This window comes from Bos grunniens, chromosome 17 (genome assembly GCF_055505025.1).
Source record: "Bos grunniens cultivar Pamir isolate PY7600 chromosome 17, Bosgru_T2T1.0, whole genome shotgun sequence".
NCBI classification, from domain to species: domain Eukaryota; kingdom Metazoa; phylum Chordata; class Mammalia; order Artiodactyla; family Bovidae; genus Bos; species Bos grunniens.
Window position 1 is genome coordinate 71,137,147 of NC_141181.1, and position 20,842 is coordinate 71,157,988.

The window sequence follows — 20,842 nt, forward strand, 5'->3', positions numbered from 1 at the left end:
CTGTGTCCTGCTCCCTGTCACTGCCCTTTCACACTCAGGTGAGGGGTCTGCACATTGGCCGCCTCGGCTGTGGGGCCACAGTTAACAGTGATGTATTTTGGAATAAGTGGGATTATTCCTTCTAATTCTCCCTTTTCCCTTAAGCCTTAAATTTGACTTATCCTCAATTTTCATACACACCAAGTGACATATTTTCCACTGTGTCAGAGGAACCTTCCTAATAGGCTCCAAATCAAGCAGTGCGGATCTTTGTTTGGTGGAATCGGGCCTCAGACACAGCTACTGAGAAAGGAACACAATTACCACACGTTGTGGGAAGCGGACACTGTAGCAGCAGCTCAGAAATGGACATAAAGTTGAATTTCACTTCACGTGGTGAGAATAAGAATGTTGTGGCCGTACTTCACAACTTACTGCAGAGGTTTTCACCCCAAACTTCCTCAGCTGCTCTTCTCAGTCCTTCCGCTCCTCATGAGGTCATTTAGGGAAAGGGAGTTTAGAATACTCCACAACAATCCCACCTTTATCAGACACGTGCTCATTTTCAGATCCGCTCAGGAGTCATGAGGCTTTCTGTTATTTTCATTTGGTATTTTGGAGAATCTTAATTTCATAGTTGTACTGTTAAGCTAAGTTGTAAGTCTATTGAGTCCACCCCCGTGTATTGATGGCTTCTCTCACCACAGAACAGCTGATCCCCTGGTGCTGCTGTGGGTGTCAGCATTGGATCAGCAGCCCTGAACCATGGACTCTTGTGACTGGCATTGGTTTCATGCCCTGTCTGTGGGGAGACCCCTGTCCCCTCACAGACCACAGCTGACCCTGTGCCTCCCTGCACCCCGAGCAGTGACATCAGTGTCGGCCGCTCTGCTGTTACTAGAACCAGCAGAAGCCAGCGAGCCCTCCTTAGTCCTCCGGTCCTACCACTCAGACTCCAGTAAGAACCAGTCTTTGGGGTCCCTGCGGGTTTTCTGGATCCAAAGATGCCTCAGCCAACGCGGGGCTCCTGCTCGTCTCTGGGCTGCAGCCTGAGGATGAGGCTATCTCTAACCATGCAGGCTGGTGCAACAGGGCTTCTCACAGAGACACAGGTAGACGGGAAACTGGGACGAGAGCCTCAGCCTGTTAGGGGCTTGTTCTTAGAGCACCGTCAAATGTTAAATAATCCCCCAGAATCCATTAATTCCTGAGGTATGTTCTGGTTCATAATAAGTCTACTCCCAATTGTACAGTCAGTTTTGCTGAAGTCTCAGAAAATGAAAACAATTTCTGATACCACTGAAGTACACCCTGGTCATCCATGTGATCAAGGGAGCCGTGGAGCTGAGCTCCCTCACTTGAGATCAGGGGCAGGAGTTTTTCCCAGATGCGCCTTCAGCAGAGGCCGTGGACCATCCCGGCAGGCAGATCGTCCCCCAGGGTGTGAACCCTGCTCCTGAAGGGGCAGAGCAGAGAGCGTGAGGATTGAGGGGCGCCGGTGATACATCACAAGAGGCAGGGAAGCCCGGGAGAGGTTCTCCTGACCCACAGGTGTGGGCTGTGTCCTGCCCTCCCCTCATCTCGTCTCCACCCCATTGGAGCATTTCCTACTTCAGGGTTGGGGTGGTCTGTGGACTGTCAGGAGCAGGGGCTCCCCAAGATGTGCCCATGTCCCTCTGCTTGTGATGCCCCCGATGAGCCCAGATCCAAGGGCCCCATGTCCTGTAGAAGGGTCAGCGGGGAAGCGGGGATCACCATGGCAGTGATGACAAGAGATTCCAGGCAAAGTCCCTGCCTTTGTGCCCGATGACAGACGTGAGGGACACTCAGGGTTTCAGCCCTGATCTCTGCCTCCTGGTGGGTCCACACCCCATCCTTGATCTCTCTGGACCCCAGCCTGGTGAGGAGGCTGGTCATCAGTGTCACACAGCTCATCACTAACCACAGCCACAGGGAATCCCCGTGTGATGGGGATGTCTGATGAAAGCTTGCCCTGTACTCCCGTGTCGACCCATCACGGCCCTGACCCTGCCTGTGACCTCACCAGTGCTGGTTCAGGTCTCTGCTCTCACTTGTGCTATTAAATCCGGGCCGTCTCACCTCTCATCCTGGTCCATCATTATGGGGTCCACGAAACTGTCCCCTTTTCACTCTGGTCTCCAAATACAAGCATAATGACCATGTGCCCAGATACACAGGGTCCCTCACGGGTACTGAGCAGGGTATCGAGGAAGCAGAAGCCCAGCATCTGTGCCCTGGAGCCCCAGGGGGCCTCTCCTACCCCCCGCACGTCCCTCTCCTGCTCCAGGCTTTGTGCTCTGCCCCGAACCCTGACACTTAAGGAAGCTGGATCCTCCCTTTCTCCGGGGATTGCTGCCTGAAAAGCCCTCCTCTCCAGGAAATGGGAGACCCTTTCTGTTAGGTTGCGGCTCTCAGACTCCTCACTTGCTCATTTCCTCCTCTTTTGCCTCATGATCTCTCTCCCTTTTCCTTCCGTGCTTCCTTGTTTGAGATGATATTGGATAAATGTCACTATTTTGGACACAGACCTTATAAACTCACCTCCATTAAATCTATGGATTCTACAATTGAAGGTTAGAACATTAGACTTCACCATGTCCAATGAAGATCAGGTAACGGTCATAAGGGTTTCTCAAACAGAGATGAAACCTTTGTCTGGGCTGAGAATGAGTTTCCCATTTATCGGCATAATCTGTTATATCAAACGTTTAATATTGAAAGATTATAAAATTAGACTAAAAACATCTTTAAATATCTGAGTCAAAAAGAAGTACTGTGAGGACCATGATCAAGGGTAAATGAGAACCCCTGGAAGTGATCAAGAAGGGCTTTGTTGTTCCTGAGAGACTCCTATTCTCTTTGCAAAGAGAGAAATAAGAGCAGAGCCATGTAGTCTGGGCTGGGAAGGTCCCGGAAGGCCCTGCAAATTCAACCTTGACTCCTTATCAACCTGGGAAGGAAGCTCAGACAGAATCCTGACCAGGTACCACCCACAGGCATGCTGGGAGTTTGAACCCTGGAAACTCAGGTCGGGTGGTTGTGTCCTGGCAGTGAACCCACGAGCTAGGCGGAGCAAACACAGACATCAGGGAATCCTGAAATTCGTTAGTGTATTAGCATACCATTGAGGGGTCTGAGGTCATTCAGTTCAGTTCAGTTCAGTCGCTCATTCGTGTCTGAATCTTTGCGACCCCGTGAATCGCAGCACGCCAGGCCTCCCTGTCCGTCACCAACTCCCGGAGTTCACTCAGACTCATGTCCATCGAGTCAGTGACGCCATCCAGCCATCTCATCCTCTGTCGTCCCCTTCTCCTCCTGCCCCCAATCCCTCCCAGCATCAGGGTCTTTTCCAATGAGTCAACTCTTCGCGTGAGGCGGCCAAAGTACTGGAGTTTCAGCTTCCGCATCAGTCCTTCCAATGGAGGAATACAGGGCAGCCCTTCCTTCCTCACTTTCCTCACCGTGACCATTCCACGAGCGCATCACCAGGGGGCGCTGCGGACCTGCTCAGAACTGGCTGAACCCGAACACACCCAGTGGTCCCCTGACCCTGCACCAGGGCTCACTGGACTGAGCTGGACGTGACAGCAGGTGCTTCCTCTCAGGCGACAAACCCAGAGCCCCGACCCCCTGGCCCCCTGCTGGGAGTGAAGCTGCACACGGGGCCCAGGAGTCACACCTGGAGTCTGATGGGCTCAGGGCATCATCAGGCCCCACCCTCTTCCCCAGGAGCAGAGGAGGGGAGCGGCCCCCAAGCACACCCCTTGCACCCCTCCCTCTCCCCGCAGCCTCTGCTACTCCTCTCTTGCTCTTTCCTAAGAGCACCCCTCTGATCCCCAATCTTTCCTCCCCAATCTGGGCTCCTCTCTACAACCCTTCACCAGAGACCTCCTCCTCCAGACCAACGTCACTCTATCAGGTCATGGGTCAGTTTCCAGGCTTCCTTGACCAGACGCTCACTTCCTTGTCCTCCCTTGCAACCTCTCTAGCCCTCCTACCAGAGAAGCCTCAGGTCTCCAGACTTCAGGTGTGACCCCAGCTCATCCCCTCCCGGCCAGGGCGGTCACTGCTGCCTTACCTGGACCTCCTTTAACTCAGCCTATCTTCCTATCGTCACTTCTGAGTGTCCGAGGTCAGCAGACCTGACCTGTCATGCACGTTCCCTCAACTCAGCTCTGAGCTGACCTATGGCTCCCACACCTCAGCCTGCCCTGTTTTCACAGGCTGCTCAGAGATAGCACTCCCCAGTGGAGAGGCAATATGTGGCAGAAAGAGCTGGTTCTAGCCCTGCCTCAGTCAAAGTCCAAACAAGTTAGGAACGCAAATATCTTTGTAAAAATATTTTTACTGGATAATATTTAAAATTTCCTAGGATACCCATGAAGTCATTTAAAAAGAACTTACAATGATAATTAGTTTTCCAGAACTGTACCCTTGTAAGTGAAAAATTAAGGGAGAACGTCGATTTTCCATCAGTTTAATTCATGCACAGATTTTAAGGAATGACTGTAGATTTTCACTAATCCATTACCACATTTGGTTCGTTTAAAATCCCACACACCCAGAGTGTAACACCTCACCAGTGCAGGGCAAGCTACATTCAACCGTTCTTTTCCAACCAATCACTTCGACCTCTTCCTTCTCTAACCTGCTATTTGGGATGGTTGGTCCTAACAGCTATTATGTATCAGGATCCCTGGGGACACACCCTGCTCAGAGCCCTTCAGAGTCTCAATAAAAACTGCCAGGAGCATCACCAGGCCTGCTCCCTGCAGCCAGTGCCCTGGGCCTGCAGGAGAGAGGCCCAGGAGGGGCCACTTCATAAGACAGGCCATGGGCAGGGTCAGGCGTTTGGAAGGCTTCACACACAGTAAGTTCTGTTCAGTTCAGTAGCTCAGTCATGTCCGACTCTTTGCGACCCCATGGACTGCAGCACGCCAGGCTTCCCTGTCCATCACCAACTCCTGGAGTTTACTCAAACTCATGTCCATTGAGTTGGAAATGCCATCCAACCATCTCATCCTCTGTCGTCTGCTTCTCCTCCTTTCCTCAATCTTTCCCAGTATCAGGGTCTTTTCAAATGAGTCAGTTCTTTGCATCAGGTGGCCAAAGTATTGGAGCTTCAGTATCAGTCTGTCCAGTGAATATTCAGGACTGATTTCCTTTAGGATGGACTGGTTGGATCTCCTTGCAGTCCAAGGGACTCTCAAAAGTCTCCTCCAACACCAGAGTTCAAAAGCATCGTTTCTTTGGTGCTCAGCTGTCTTTATAGTCCAACTCTCAACTTTTCCATGACTACTGGAAAAACCATAGCTTTGACTAGACAGACCTTTGTTGGCAAAGTCATGTATCTGCTTTTTAATATGCTGTCTAGGTTGGTCATAGCTTTTCTTCCAAGGAGCAAGCATCTTTTAATTTCATGGCTGCAGTCACCATCTGCAGTGATTTGGAGCCCAAACGTGAAGTCTGTCAGTTTCCACTGTTTCCCCATCTATTTGCCGTGAAGTGATGGGACCAGATGCCATGACCTTAGTTTTCTAAATGTTGGGTTTTAATCCAACTTTTTCACTCTCCTCTTTCGCTTTCATCAAGAGGCTCTTTAGTTCAAACACACAGTAAAGATCCAGGCATTTAGGAATGCTGAGTCCCACCTCAGGCCACTCTCCACACCTTCACCCCCTCCTTCAGAGAACTGCCCCCTCTTCCTCAGGGCTTGAGGGGACACACAGCGGAAGGAGGGCTCTGCCCACCATGGAGGAGGCCCACAGAGGAGGGACCCTGCTGTCCTGCACAGAAGGAGACCCGCCTTCCTGCTCCGGGGCCGGCACTGCCCTGACCTGTTCCTGATCTGAGAGGAATTTGTATCTCAGACACCCCTCAGTCCTGACCCCTGAGCAGTCATGGAAGCCATGGACAGATTCATCCTGAGGATTTGAGGGGAGCCCATGATGGCCCTGAGCTCAGGGGGACACAGAAGGGGCATCTGGCCTGGTGCTAAAGGGGGGACAGTGCACAGAGCAGGAGGCAGGATCTGTCCTTGAGAGCTCTGGTCTCCAGGTCACAGGATGTGTGTCTGGGCCTGGACAAGGGGCTGGGGGCGCTCGGGGCCCATTGCTGAAGCTGGGTGGTGGGAGGCAGAGCTGGGCCCCCCGATAGAACTCCCTGACAAGGCCTGGTGGCCTCTGCTCAGGGCTCCCAGCTGTGACCTCCCACTCTTGAAACCCACAGAGCCCCACCCCTGAGAACCCTCTGGCCGCCCTCAGGCATAGAGACCCTGCCCAGGGCCCAGGAGGGGTCAGTGTGATGCACGGGATCCTTTGCAGGAAAGGTCCCTCCCCCTCTCAGGGTATGAAGAAGGGAAGGAGCGGTATGGGGACGCTCTGCTCAGCTGTGAGGCCACAGAAGGCAGGACGCCCTGACTGTGTCCACCATGGCCTGGTCCCCTCTGCTCCTCACCCTGGTCATTCTCTGCACAGGTGACTAGATGGGGGGACAGGGGAAGGGCCCTGGGACGACTCACAGGCCCTGCTCCCTGCTCTCCTGTCAGGACCCCAGAGTCACCATGTCTGTCTCTCCACCTTCCAGGATCCTGGGCCCAGGCTGTGCTGACTCAGCCGCCCTCCGTGTCTGGGACTTTGGGTCAGAGGGTCACCCTCTCCTGCACTGGAAGCAGCAGCAACACTGGGGTCTTTATGTGAGCTGGTACCAACAGCTCCCAGGAAGGCCCCCAGAGTCCTGACCTATGAAAATAGCAAACGAACCTCAGGACTCCCAGATTGATTCTCTGGCTCCAAGTCTGGCAGCTCGGCCGCGCTGACCACCTCAGTTCAGTCTGAGGACGACACTGATTATTACTGTTTCTCATGGGCTGATGGCTTGAAAGTTTGCACAGTGCTCAGCCCAGAGAGAAGGAGACAAAAACCTATTTCCCCCACAGCCATGGGGCTCCCAGGGCAAGATGTCTGTCCCTCCCTTCCTGGAGTCCCTGAGTCCACAGAACCCAGCTGTCTGGGTGTCCCCTGACTTCAGCTCAGCTGCCCCCTCAGCTCGACTCCCCTCCCTAGGGCAGCGGCACACAAGGGGTGGTCACACACCCCTGGATGAAGGAGCTGCTCACAGCAGTTGCCCCCGGCTCCCTGGTCGGAGTCAGCAGCACAGAGCAGGGGGGTCAGTGCCACCCTTGCTGGGTCACTGGGCAGCGAACGCACATCCCTGAACTTCCACACAGAAGCATCTCCTGTTAAAGGAAAAGGAAATGGAACCCAGAGTTTCTACAAGCAATTTCCACACAGTCCAGGATCCAGTAAAAATCGTCACTTCTATCAAGAACCAGGAAACTAAATAATGAAGGGAAATGAGACGGCATAGACATCACTGGTGAGATGCCTGAGATGATGAAATCAAGTGACCGATAATTTTAGGGACAAATCATCAAATCTATTTGATGAGCAAATACAAACACTCTTGGGTCCTAAGGAAAAGGAGATAAATGTAGGAAAAGAAGAAAAAGTAGTCAGAATCACCTGAAAATACAATAGGAGAAATAAAAAACAAGTATCTGCACACTATCAAGGACGTGTAATACTTATTGCTATTCAATTCATTCATTCGTTTATTGACAGAGTGTTTGGTGACAGGAAAAAAGAGCGCCCCTGCTTCCTCTCATAAGGCTTCCCAGGTGTTGCTAGAGGTGAAGAACCCGCCTGCCAATGCAAGGGACATAAGAGATGTGGGTTCTGTCCCTGGGGTGGGAAGATCCTCTGGAGCAAGAAACAGCAACCCACTCTGCTGGGATCCAGCCCCAGCTGATCCATGGTATTCGAAGGAGAGACGGCCTAGGCGACTATTTATATGCTAATTAGAGATATAAAGAGTAATAGAATGAGGATAGCTCAGTAGGAAAATTCAGTGGAGAAAAGAGGCTGAGTAGCTTGGTTTACACGGAAAATCAATATAACCCGTGACACCAGGTTAGCTCTGACCACGGAGGCCGCAGGCGCCCTCTCGAATAGCGGAAGGTGCCCCACCTTAGACACCTTCTCGAGTGGGTCTTAGAAGCCCAGGCAAATAAATGGTCGCAGAGGATATCCACGCTCCAGATGGAAACTTCAGCAGAATGTGAAAAGAAAGAATGACATGGGGAGACCAAGCGTTGGTGAGCAAGGCCCGTAGCTTTATTTTTAACAGGGGCTTATATACCCTAAGTTACACATAGAGGATAATAGGGGATGCAAAGTCAGCAGTCTTTGATTCTTATCAAAAACCAGGGTTTCTTTCCTGCAAATTTATCGTATACAAATGGTTTAGGTGATTTACATCATCTTCTGGCCAGAAGGCCTATTAACATTTTATGACTCTTGACAAGGACTTATCAATAAAGACTTATTTTCTCTAAGAGTAATTATTTTAAGGTTTGGCGCCATCTTCCCAAGATAAAATTGCATTCCTATAGGGTGGATGTTTAATGGGTTTACAACAAAGGAAAGAATTTATTACCTTAAGGGTCTAAAGTTACTAACACCAAGGACACTACTTATTTTTTCTACATACCAACTATTAATTAATACATATTCAAGGATACAATTCAGGGGATGTGAAAACTTGGCAACAAGCATTGGCTCATCAATGAAATCCTTTACTAGTTTATTCCGACAGTTTCTAACTCTCTGAGAGGCTCTAAGCTATTTGAATATCTTAAGCTTCCCGTGCCTCTCAAGGCTGGGAGACTGCAAACAATCCTATGCATAGCTGTAGGAGTCCGGGTAAACTTGTCAGGCGAGTTAGAGAGCCATCTGAGGGGTTTGGATTTAAACACTCCTAATCGCCCAGGACCTTTTATTAATTGGACCTGTAGGTTAACTCTTTGACAGAGAGAGCGAGATGGTGGGAGGGGACAGCCCCCAGTAAAGTCAGAGGTGAGAGCACAAAGCAATAAAGTAGGCAGACTCTGGTTTTTTGGGGGCAGAGGCTCGAGAATATCCGGGTGGACTCCTGAGGCTCGATCCCGCCTTTGCATATGCCGAGCCTCCTTCCGCATGACCTTTGTCACGAGCGGAATGCCTCACCGGCTCCCGGCACCACTCCAGTGTTCTTGCCTGGAGAATCCCATGGACAGATGAGCCTGGTGGGCTAGAGTCCACAGGGTCGCAAAAGAGTCAGACAGGATTGAGAACCAAGTAACTGAGCGGCACCTTGCTCCCACTCTCACCGCCGTGAACGTTCCCCGGGTGCGTCACCAGGGGGCGCTGTGCACCTGCTCAGAACTGGCAACCCCTCAACGCACCCCCATGGTCCCCCTGAGCTGGGTCTGCACCCGGGCTCAGCGGACTGAGTTGGATGTGAGAGCAGGTGGTTCCTCTCAGGGGACAGACTCAGAGCCGCGGCCCCCAGGCCTCCTCCTGGGACTGAAGCTGCACCCGGGGCCGAGCATCCAGAATTGGAGGGTGAAGGGGTCAGGTGGTCATCAGTCCCCACCCTCTTCCCAGAAAGAGAGGAGGGGAGGAGCCCCCAGAGCCCACCCCGTGCACCCCTCCAGCTCTCCTCAGCCTGCGCCCGCTCCTCCTCATCTCTTTGCTCAGAGCCTGCCCTCCCGCTCCCCTCATTCATGACTTTCCTCCCAATTCTGGGCCTCGTTCTTTCTACAAACATACACTGTTGACCTTCACAGTGGTGACCAAGCTCATGCTCTTAGAAAGTCATGAACGAGTTTCCAGATCTTCCTGAAACATTCACTTCCTCATCCCCCTCCTTGAACCTCTCTAACCCTTCCTCCCGTGAAGCCTCAGGTTTCCGGCTCTCAGGTGTGACCCCAGCTCGACCCCTCCCTGTTCCACCCCTGGTTCACCCTCATTTCCGAGGGGATCCAGTGATGCCCACCCAGCAGCTGATTTATCCCGTGAATGTTCACACTCCATCCCGTGTGCCCATCGAGTCAGGAGTCAGGAGGGGAGAGAAAGCCTGGTCCTGACACCTCTGAAATGATTCCTGGCTGAGGAGTGTCTGTCCTCAGCTGCTGTGGGACTGACTTTATGCACAGTGAGCCCGGGAGAAGCTGCTGGGGCCCTGGGCTGGGAAAGCAGACCCTGTCCTGGGGCTCTGCCCCTGGGGCCATGACTGCTGCTCTGTCTGGACCACGCCTAAGTCACGTTTGATCCCCATGATCACGTCTGAGATTCCTGAGAACAACTGATCTGTCTTGTCATGTCCTGTCCCTCATCTCAGATCTGAGACTGACCCACGGCTCTGATAACTCAGCCTGCCCTGTTTCACAGATGCCATATATGTCACAGAGTCTTTAAAATGATCTTATTTAAAGAACAGAATCTGAAAGGAAAATTATGTTTTAGAAATAGTACCATGACAACAAAAATTAAAATAGAGCCAGAGACGGACACAACTTTGTCGGACTGAACCACAACATTTGCTTCAGTTAAATTTAGGCATCTATTTTAAGTGAGGCCCTTAGATTTTCACTACTCCATGATCACATTTTGGTTCATTGAAAATCTCAAAATCACACATCCACTGTGTAACACTCACATGCACTACAGGGTAAGCTACAGTTGGCTGCTGTTTTCCAACCAAACACATCCTGAAGGTATAATTTCAAGACCAGTTTTGGGAATGTTGACTCTAAGAGCTCTATCACCAGGTCAGGATGGATGTTTGGCCAGGACACCAGGGGGCGTTCCAAGGCCTTTCCTGAGTGTCTGGAGGGGTGAGAGCAGAGACCAGCCCCGTGGTACTTCCTGATGCTTTCTGCTCAGGGTCCCAGCTGTGACATCCCACCCCCAAGCCCCACGCATCCCTTCCCCAGATCACACACTGGTCTCCCTCAGGCACAGGAAGCTGACCCAGGTCCCAGAAGTGATCAGAGCATTGTGGGGGTTGGAGGGGAGGACAGTCATTTGCATGAAAGGCCCTGCCCCCTCTCAGGGTATGAAGAGGGGAAGGAGCGGTGTGGGGACGCTCTGTTCTGCTGTGGGGCCACAGACGGCAGGACGCCCTGACATGTCCACCATGGCCTGGTCCCCTCTGCTCCTCACGCTGGTCGCTCTCTGCACAGGTGACTGGATGGGGGGACAGGGGAAGGGCCCGGGGAAGACACAAGGGCCCTGCTCCCTGCTCTCATGTCTTGACCCCCGAGTCACCATCTCTGTCTCTCGCCCTTCCAGCATCCTGGGCCCAGGCTGTGCTGACTCAGCCATCATCCGTGTCCGGGTCCCTGGGCCAGAGTGTCTCCATCACCTGCTCTGGAAGCAGCAGCAATGTTGGAAATGGATATGTGAGCTGGTACCAACAGATCCCAGGATCGGCCCCCAGAACCCTCATCTATGGTTCGACCAGTCGAGCCTCGGGGGTCCCCGACCGATTCTCCGGCTCCAGGTCTGGGAACACAGCCACCCTGACCATCAGCTCGCTCCAGGCTGAGGACGAGGCAGATTATTTCTGTGCATCTGCTGAGGATAGTAGTAGTAATGCCACAGTGCTCCAGGCCAGGGGGGAAGTGAGACAAAAACCTGCCCTCCCTCAAGTCACGGGCCTCCCTGGGCTGAAGCATCTTCTGCCACTGCAGACACTTCTGTTGTTTGTTTCATTTAAAACGGGGGTCTGAGCCCCACACCAGGAAATTGGTCTGGGAAACCCTTTCAGTTCTTCTTCATTCTGACCCCTCACCAAGGCTTTGCTTTCGGCAACCGTATTTTATATGAATATCTGAAGTTCAGCAGAAGGACCTGAATGCCAGAGGCAGGTCCTGGCGGACAGAGTCCATGACGGTCATGTCAGAACCAGAGAGACAGTGTCCAGCTGTGTCTGATTCAGGACGTTTAGCTCCTTGGCCGGCCCTGGGCTGAGCTGAGGCCCAGGCTGCTGCTCCTGCCTTTCCTGTGACCGCCTCTCACCATGTCCAATGAAGATCAGGTAACGGTCATAAGGGTTTCTCAACCAGAGATGAAACAGGAGCCCAGACAAGGATGAGATTCCCATTTATAAGCATAATCTTTTATATCAAACATTTATTATAGAAAGATTATAAAATTAGACTAAAAACATCTTTATATATCTGAGTCAAAAAGAAGTACTATGAGAACCATGATGAAGGGTAAATGAGAACCCCTGGAAGTGACCAAGAAGAGATTTGTTGTACCTGAGAGCCTCCCTCTTCTCTTTGCAAAGAGAGAAATAAGAACAGAGCCATGTAGTCAGCTGGGAAGGCTCCGGGAGGCCTTGCAAATTCAACCTTGACTACCTATCAACCTGGGAAGGAAACTCAGACAGAATCATGACCAGGCACAACCCCCCGGGAATGCTGGGTTTTTGAACCCTGGAAATTCAGGTTCGGGTGGTTGTGTTATGGCAGTGAACCCACGAGCTCGGCGGAGCAAACTCAGACATCAGGGAATCCTGAAATTCTTAAGTGTATCAGCATACCATTCAGGGGTCTGAGGTCATTCAGTTCAGTTCAGTTCAGTTCAGTCACTTAGTCATGTCCGACTCTTTGCGACCCCATGATCGCATCACGCCAGGCCTCCCTGTCCATCACCAACTCCCAGAGTCCACCCAAACACATGTGCATCTAGTAGGTGATGCCATCCAGCCATCTCATCCTCTGTCGTCCCCTTCTCTTCCTGCCCCCAATCCCTCCCAGCATCAGGGTCTTTTCCAATGAATCAGTGCTTCGCCTGAGGTGGCCAAAGTATTGGAGTTTCAGCTTCAGCATCATTCATTCCAATGCACACCCAGGACTGGTCTCCTTTAGGATGGACTGGTTGGATCTCTCATTAGGTACTGGAAAAATCAATGACCAAGCCCAAACTAGATGAAGGCGACTCATTCTACTGCCCTGGGCGGTGACATCAGGAAGACCCAGCTGCAAGTGTGAGAAAGCCCTTCCAGGAGGCTGTGGTGTGAAGTGGGGGAGGAGGAGGTTTGAGTCCAGCAGAGGGCGCTGTGGGCCTGGTCCGGAGAGATCAGGGTCCTGGCCAGGCAGGCTGGCACCTCCTGTGTTGGCTCTTGCCCACGTGGGCAGGAGGGTCCTCACTGGAGGGTGACGTCCTGAACCTGGGCTCCCAGGGGACACAGAAGCTCTCAGCTCAGAGCCACAGGCTTGCCTCTCAGTTCCTGCTGCTCTGTCGTGGGGTCAGTGCCCAGGCCTGCCACCCAAACAAGGACAGAGGGACGGTCATACAACAAAAATGAACTTCCTTCAGGAACCTCGACCTCTGGGGATACCTGGACAGGGGATGAGAGACCCCTGCAGAGGCTGCGCCATTGCCCACAGAACGCCCGGGTGTTCCCCGTGGAAGAGGGATGCAGGCAAGGACCCTCTGTCACCATCGGTGTCATTTACACATGTTCCCTGTTGGGTTATTTGGCAATTTCAACATTTTGAATTGAACAACGGAAAGTGATGTTGTGTCAGTTTTTGTGGCTCCCTTACTCGTTCCTTCCCATTTTATTAATACTTTATGTTAACACATGTAAGGTGAAATATATGAAATCAGAAGTTCAGCCAAACTGTCATCAATATGTTCATATAATAAGAAAAGAATTCAGTAGGAATATATATTTTTCACCTCTATGAGCTGAGGTTCTCAAACACCTCTGACAAAAATCATGTGAATTTTATTAAAAAGCTACTTTAGCAGCAATTCCAATATGAATACAAATAAGAAGAGCATTTACATTTTTACGTCAAAGAAACAAGAATGAACAAGACTTTCCCGTCTCTTCCACACACGTTAACGTGAGGTGTCTGAGCTCCTTCTCCTCCTCGTTGCCCCCACACCCCTCCTCCGTCCCGGGTCCATCGGCTCCACCCAGAACCACAGGGAAGGGAGTTTTCCAAGGTCCATGATGCTCACCACACCTACCTGTCCACACACCATGTTTTTCTATTTCTGATGATGAAACATGTGTCCCAACTTTGTTGGAAATGAACTTGCCAGCTGTCATAATTGCATGACGAGATGGTGACCTTTACCCGTGAAACCCACAGTTCTATTGAAGGTACTCCACGTGGTCATGGCTGTTTACAGCACAGGACGCTGTCACCCTAAGCCTGCCCATGCGGCTCCGCATGCCACTCCCCACCTCCCATCCTGGTCTCCCCAGTGCTGGGACTAGAGACAGCTTAAAAGAGTGCTTCAAGGGCCACCCCTCACCCTTCACAGCAGACGCAGGCTCCGGGATTTCCTGCTCGGCTCAGGGCTGGAGGAAGGACAGCACCGCACAGACGGGACTCAGGGTTCCCTGAGAAGACGGAGAGTATTCTAAAGACGGGCTCAGGTGTGGAAAGGCTGGATTATTGGGGCAAGAGAGGAAGACTTAGGACAAGGAAATGGCAACCCACCCCAGTATTCTTGCCTAGAGAATCGCATAGACAGAGGAGCCTGTCCATGGGGTCACACAGAGTCGGGCACGACTGAAGTGACTTAGCATGGGTGCGTGCGTGCACTGGAGAAGGAAATGGCAACCCACTCCAACGTTCTTGCCTGGAGAGTCCCAGGGATGGAGGAGCCTGGGGGCTGCCGTCTTTGGGTCATACAGAGTCGGACATGACTGAAGCAACCTGGCAGCAGCAGCAATAGCAACAGACCAACATGGTCCCCTGAGCTGGCCCTGCTCCCGGGCTCAGCAGCCTGAGTTGGACGTGACAGCAGGTGCTTCCTCTCAAAGGACAGACTCAGACCCGCGGCCCCCAGGCCTCCTCCTGGGAGAGAAGCTGCACACGGGGCCGAGCACCCGGAATTGGAGGGTGAAGGGGTCAGGTGGTCATCAGTCCCCACCCTCTTCCCAGAAACAGAGGAGGGGAGGAGCCCCCAGAGCCCACTCCATGCACCCCTCCCGCTCCCCTCATTCATGACTTTCCTCCCAATTCTGGGCCTCGCTCTTTCTACAGACCTACACTGTTGATCTCCATGGTCATGACCCAGCTCAGTCTGTCAGAAGATCGTGGACATGTTTCCAAATCTTTCTGAAATTTACACTCACTTCCTCGGCCCCTCCTTGAACCTCTCTAACCCTTCCTTTCCAAGAAGCCTCAGGTCTCTGGTTCTCAGATGTGACCCCTACTCGTCCCCTCCCTGTTCCTCCCCAGGTTCCCCTTGTTTCCCAGGGGATCCATGAACCCCTCTAGTAGCCGATTTATTCCCTGAGACCTCACACTCCGTCTGTGTGCCCATTGAGTGAGGAATCAGGAGGGGAGAGAAACCCTGTCCTGAGACCTGGGAAATGATTCCTGGCTGAGGAGTGTCTGTGCTCAGCTGCTGTGGGACTGATTTTATGCACAGTGAGCCCGGGAGAAGCTGCTGGGGCCCTGGGCTGGGAAAGCAGACCCTGTGGGCTCTGCCCCCGGGGCCGTGACTGCTGCTCTGTCTGACCATGTCTATGGTCCCGTCTGAGGTTCCTGAGAACAGCTGATCTGCCTTGTCTTGTCCTGTGTCTCATCTCAGATCTGAGACCGAGCGATGGCTCTGATAACTCAGCCTGCCCTGTTTCACAGAGAGAACGTCCTGCTACGACATAAAATCCCCCAGTGGAGATGCCATACATGTCAGAAAGTCTTTAAAATTATCTTCCTTAAAGAACAGAGGCTACAAGGAAAATTATGTTTTAGAAATACTACCATGGGAATGCAGAATTAAACCAGAGCCAGAGTTGGACACAGCTTAGTGACTTAACAACAACATTTTCTTCAGTTAAATTTAGGCATCTATTTTAAGTGAGGCCCTTAGATTTTTACTACTCCATGATCACATTTTGGTTCATTGAAAATCTCAGAATCACACATCCACTGTGTAACACTCACATGCACTATAGGGTAAGCTACAGTTGGCTGTTGTTTTCCAAGCAAACACATCCTGAAGGTATAATTACAAAACCAGTTTTGGGAAAGTTGGCTGTTAAGAGCTCTGATCACCAGGTCAGGATGTGTGTTTGGCCAGGACACCAGGGGGCATTCCAAGGCCTTTCCTGAGTGTCTGGAGGGGTGAGAGCAGAGAGCAGCCCTCTGGTACTTCCTGATGCTTTCTGCTCAGGGTTCCCAGCTGTGACATCCCACACCCAAGCCCCACATATCCCTTCCCCAGATCACACACTGGTCTCCCTCAGGCACAGGAAGCTGACCCAGGTCCCAGAGGTGATCAGAGCATTGTGGGGGTTGGAGGGGAGGACAGTCATTTGCATGAAAGGACCCTCCCCCTCTCAGTATATGAAGAGGGGAAGGAGCGGTGTGGGGACGCTCTGTTCTGCTGTGGGGCCACAGACGGCAGGACACCCTGACATGTCCACCATGGCCTGGTCCCCTCTGCTCCTCACGCTGGTCGCTCTCTGCACAGGTGACTGGATGGGGGGACAGGGGAAGGGCCCTGGGAAGACACACAGGCCCTGCTCCCTGCTCTCATGTCTGGACTCCTGAGTCACCATCTCTGTCTCTCCCCCTTCCAAGATCCTGGGCCCAAGCTGTGCTGACTCAACCGCCCTCCATGTCTGGGTCCCTGGGCCAGAGGGTCTCCATCACCTTCTCTGGAAGCAGCAGCAACGTTGGAACTGGCAATTATGTTGGCTGGTACCAAATGATCCCAGGATCGGCCCCCAGAACCCTCATCTACCGTGCTACCAGTCGACTCTCGGGGGTCCCCGACTGATTCGCCGTCTCCAGGTCTGGGAACACAGCCACCCTGACCATCAGCTCGCACCAGGCTGAGGACGAGGCTGATTATTACTGTGTATCTTACGACAGCAGTATCAGTGGTGCCACAGTGCTCCAGGCCAGGGGGGAAGTGAGACAAAAACCTGCTGTCCTCTCAGAGTCAGGGCTCTGGGGGCAGAAACATCCTCTGCAAAGGCAGCCACTTCATTTGTCTGTTTGGCCTAAGACTGGGTCCAGAATCACACCAGGGAACTTGGTCCAGAAAAATCTGTTCACATCTGTCTTAATTCACCCCTTCTCCAGCTTTCCTTGGCAGCAACACATTGTCTGATTTTCTCAACTTTAGCAGAAATCCCCGGTGCCAAGGGCAGGTGCCTTGGGATCAGAGTCCATGATGGGTCAGGTCAGAACCAGAGAAACACAGTAGAGTCTGTCTGATTCTGGACTCATCGAGCATCCAGCGTGTGTCCTGGTCCCAACAGCTCTCGTTCTCTCTGATGCTAGTAGTGGGCCCTTGGGGATCCCTGCTCCATCTCAGATCTCGGGGTCTCTGCTCGTTTTCCAGGTCTCAAATCTGGAGTTCGGGCTCCTTGGCCATCACTGGGCTGAGCTGATGTTCAGGCTGCTGCTCCCGCCTTCCCGTTACAGCCTTTCAGGCTCACCCAGAGCTCCAGGCTTGCGGAACTAGACCAGTTATGGTATGGACTCCTCTCTGGGGAGATGGGGCCACCCAGTGGCTTCCTGCTCGGCGTCTTGCTGGACCTGCTGCTGCTATCACCCTGACTCCAGGTCATCCGGGGGCTCTGCCTGGGCATGGAGCCTCCTCCTGTCCCCTCCGTCCTTAAAGTCTCTCCAGCAGCCCATTCCCAGGAGAAGGTCTCAAAGGAAACAGGAAGTTCATGTCCCCGTCACTAGGGACACAGTATCTCTTTGCCCTGAAGCTCGGGGGCTGAGGTTGGGGTCTGGCTGAGGTCATCTCAGACCTGAACTCTGACTCGGGAGCCTTTAATCTCCATCACTGGGGCATCTGCCCATTCCCAGGAGTTTCTAGAGCTCTGACCCCTCTCATGGGCCCTCAACATGAACGCCTGTGCGTTTTCTTCACAGGGGAGGTTTCTTCGGTTACTGCTGCACCAACACGGGAGAATCTGAGGTGCACCTTACATTTGGGTGCTTTGGAACTACTGCCTCTCCATGGCCCTCACTGCTAAGATCCACCACTGATTCTTCCTGTTCAATATCTTTGTCTAACACTTGCCAAATGATGATGAATTATTGTTACGGAGATTAAATTCGCTTTGCTCCTGTTTTGTGGAGTTTCCACAAATTATTGTCACCAGACACCAATATGAGAATAGTTGGTGCTTTTACAATATCACATACTAAGGTCTTGATACATTGATGACTTTTTTCTTAAAATGAAAAAAAAAAAAAAAAAAACAAGACGTGTTCCATGGCTTTCCTTCCCCCATAAGTAGTGGACGCAGCCTGGGGCCATTCTGGTTCCGTAGATCGTCACATGTCCTAGGTCACCCTTGGTGTGGTCATCTTACAGCCCATGGGCTGCAGACACCACCTCACACTCCCACCTGCCCATTGCTCGTCACCGGCCCCACAAACAGGAAAACCAGCACTCATCATAACAGGATCTGTTCTGTCTAGGCTCTTGCACAGGGTTATAAGAAGTAATGCTAGAAAACCTGTTGTTTTCCAGTTACTAAAAGTGAAGAAGCAAGAAGGATACTTTCAAAAATTCAATTCATGATAGTATTAAAATATAAAATGCTTAGGAATATGGTTAGCGCAGTATGTGAGAGGCTTATAAACTGAAAACAAGAAAACATTGTTGAGAAAATCACACAGTTGTAAAAAAGTGAAAGGAGATCCGAGATCACAGGTGAGACAACCTCATACTGTGAAGGTGACCTCAGTCCTGCCAGATTGATCTACATGTTTGCGGCTGTTACCAAGTCTAAGCTCACTCTGCTCACCTCACGACAGGCCAATGAATCCGAGAGGAAAGGAATACGACTTTATTCGGAAAGTCAGCTGACAGAGGAGTTGGCAGACTAACGTCTCAAAATGACCATGCTCTTTGGGCCTGGATGCTAGCTGCTTTTAGGGATGAGAGATGGGGTAAGTGAGGACACAAAGTGAAAAAGACCATGAACTCTTGCAATGATTGCTTAGAATGGCAACCTCAGGCAGGGGGATATGTTATTTCCATCTTTCTTACAGTCATTCACAGGTGGGCAGGGTCAGACCATCTCCCTGTGAGCTACCCAAAGGTACTTGGTTTAAGGCTCAGGCAGAGGGAGTAGGGTTCTCTGAAGCAGGCCGCTATTTATGATGATGATAACAAATGTGACAGAGACAAGGGTTAAATCCATAGAAAGAGCTCCAGCGTGGATCAGAATTAACCCTTCCTGGTCACACAGCCACCCCATCACTGGTCACTTTTCCCAGATTACTCCCCAAAGGCCCGCAGACCTCCACTCCCTGGTTCTCTGGGGAAAAGCTGCATACTTATCTGTTCTCTTGGACCTAGATTGTAGATTCCCACCCCCTGGAATCTATTCCATAGCAAATACAGACATCAAAAGGCTCTGCCATGTGGGCTGAGGGGATCTGATGGGAAAAGCTGGACCAGCCATCACAAGAGCAGTCAAACTGAAAGAGAACCAGAGAGAATGGGTGTGAGGTCTGAGGTGTGTTATACTCTGAGAACCTTACACCTTTCATGTGCCTCAAGGGAAAGGTGGAAGGTAATGACCCCAGACCTTGGAAGGAGCAAACCCACCTGTCAGGCAACCCTGAAATATCTGAGAAGAGTCACTCTGAAATTATTCCCTCCAATTCTCCCTTTTCTCATAAGCCTTAAATCTTCCTAATATTCAAATTTAATGGACACAAAATTGCACAATTCCCACTGTATCAGAGTAACTTTGCTTCAGTCAGTCAGTTCAGTCACTCAGTTGTGTCCGACTCTTTGCGACCCCATGAATTGCAGCACGCCAGGCCTCCCTGTCCATCATCAACTCCCAGAGTTCACTCAGACTCACGTCCATCGAGTCAGTGATGCCATCCAGCCATATCATCCTCTGTCCTCTCCTTCTCCTCCTGCCCCCAATCCCTCCCAGCATCAGGGTGTTTTCCAATGAGTCAACTCTTCGCATGAGGTGGCCAAAGTACTGGAGTTTCAGCTTCAGCATCATTCCCTCCAAAAAAATCCCAGGGCTGATCTCCTTCAGAATGGACTGGTTGGATCTCCTTGCAGTCCAAGGGACTCTCATGAGTCTTCTCCAACACCACAGTTCAAAAGCATCAAATCTTCGGTGCTCAGCCTTCTTCACAGTCCAACTCTCACATCCATACACGACCACAGGATAAACCATAGCCTTGACTAGACGGACCTTTGTTGGCAAAGTAATGTCTCTGCTTTTCAATATGCTATCTAGTTTGGTCATAACTTTCCTTCCAAGGAGTAAGCGTCTTTTAATTTCATGGCTGCAGTCACCATCTGCAGTGATTTTGGAGCCCCCAAAATAAAGTCTGACCCTGTTTCCACTGTTTCCCCATCTATTTGCCATGAAGTGATGGGACCAGATGCCGTGATCTTTGTTTTCTGAATGTTGAGCTTTAAGCCAACTTTTTCACTCACCACTTTCACTTTCATCAAGAGGCTTTTTAGTTCCTCTTCACTTTCTGCCATAAGGGTGGTGTCACCTGCATATCTCAGGTTACTGATATTTCTCCCGGCAATCTTGATTCCAGCTTGTGGTTCTTCCAGCCCAGTGTTTCTCATGATGTAGTCTGCATATAAGTTAAATAAGCAGGGTGATAATATATAGCCTTGACGTACTCCTTTTCCTATTTGGAACCAGTCTGTTGTTCCATGTCCAGTTCTAACTGTTGCTTCCTGACCTGCATATAGGTTTCTCAAGAGGCAGGTCAGGTGGTCTGGGTATTCCCATCTCTTTCAGAATTTTCCACAGTTTATTGTGATCCACACAGTCAAAGGCTTTGGCATAGTCAATAAAGCAGAAATAGATGTTTTTCTGGAACTCTCTTGCTTTTTCCATGATCCAGTGGATATAGGCAATTTGATCTCTGGTTCCTCTGCCTTTTCTAAAACCAGCTTGAACATCAGGAAGTTCACGGTTCACCTATTGCTGAAGCCTGGCTTGG

The 20,842-nt window shown here is 51.3% G+C and overlaps 1 protein-coding gene and 1 long non-coding RNA gene across 14 annotated transcripts in view; both read left to right on the top strand.

The window, feature by feature from the left end:
- The window catches only part of LOC147355818 (immunoglobulin lambda-1 light chain-like), a 340,682-nt gene that overhangs the window by 81,730 nt on the left and 238,110 nt on the right, over positions 1–20,842 (top strand). The gene's annotated exons all lie outside the window — the stretch shown is intronic.
- On the top strand, positions 10,676–11,411 carry LOC147355821 (uncharacterized). The gene is made up of 2 exons (XR_015144813.1): positions 10,676–11,065; positions 11,175–11,411. It is a non-coding gene; the product is annotated as an uncharacterized LOC147355821 (long non-coding RNA).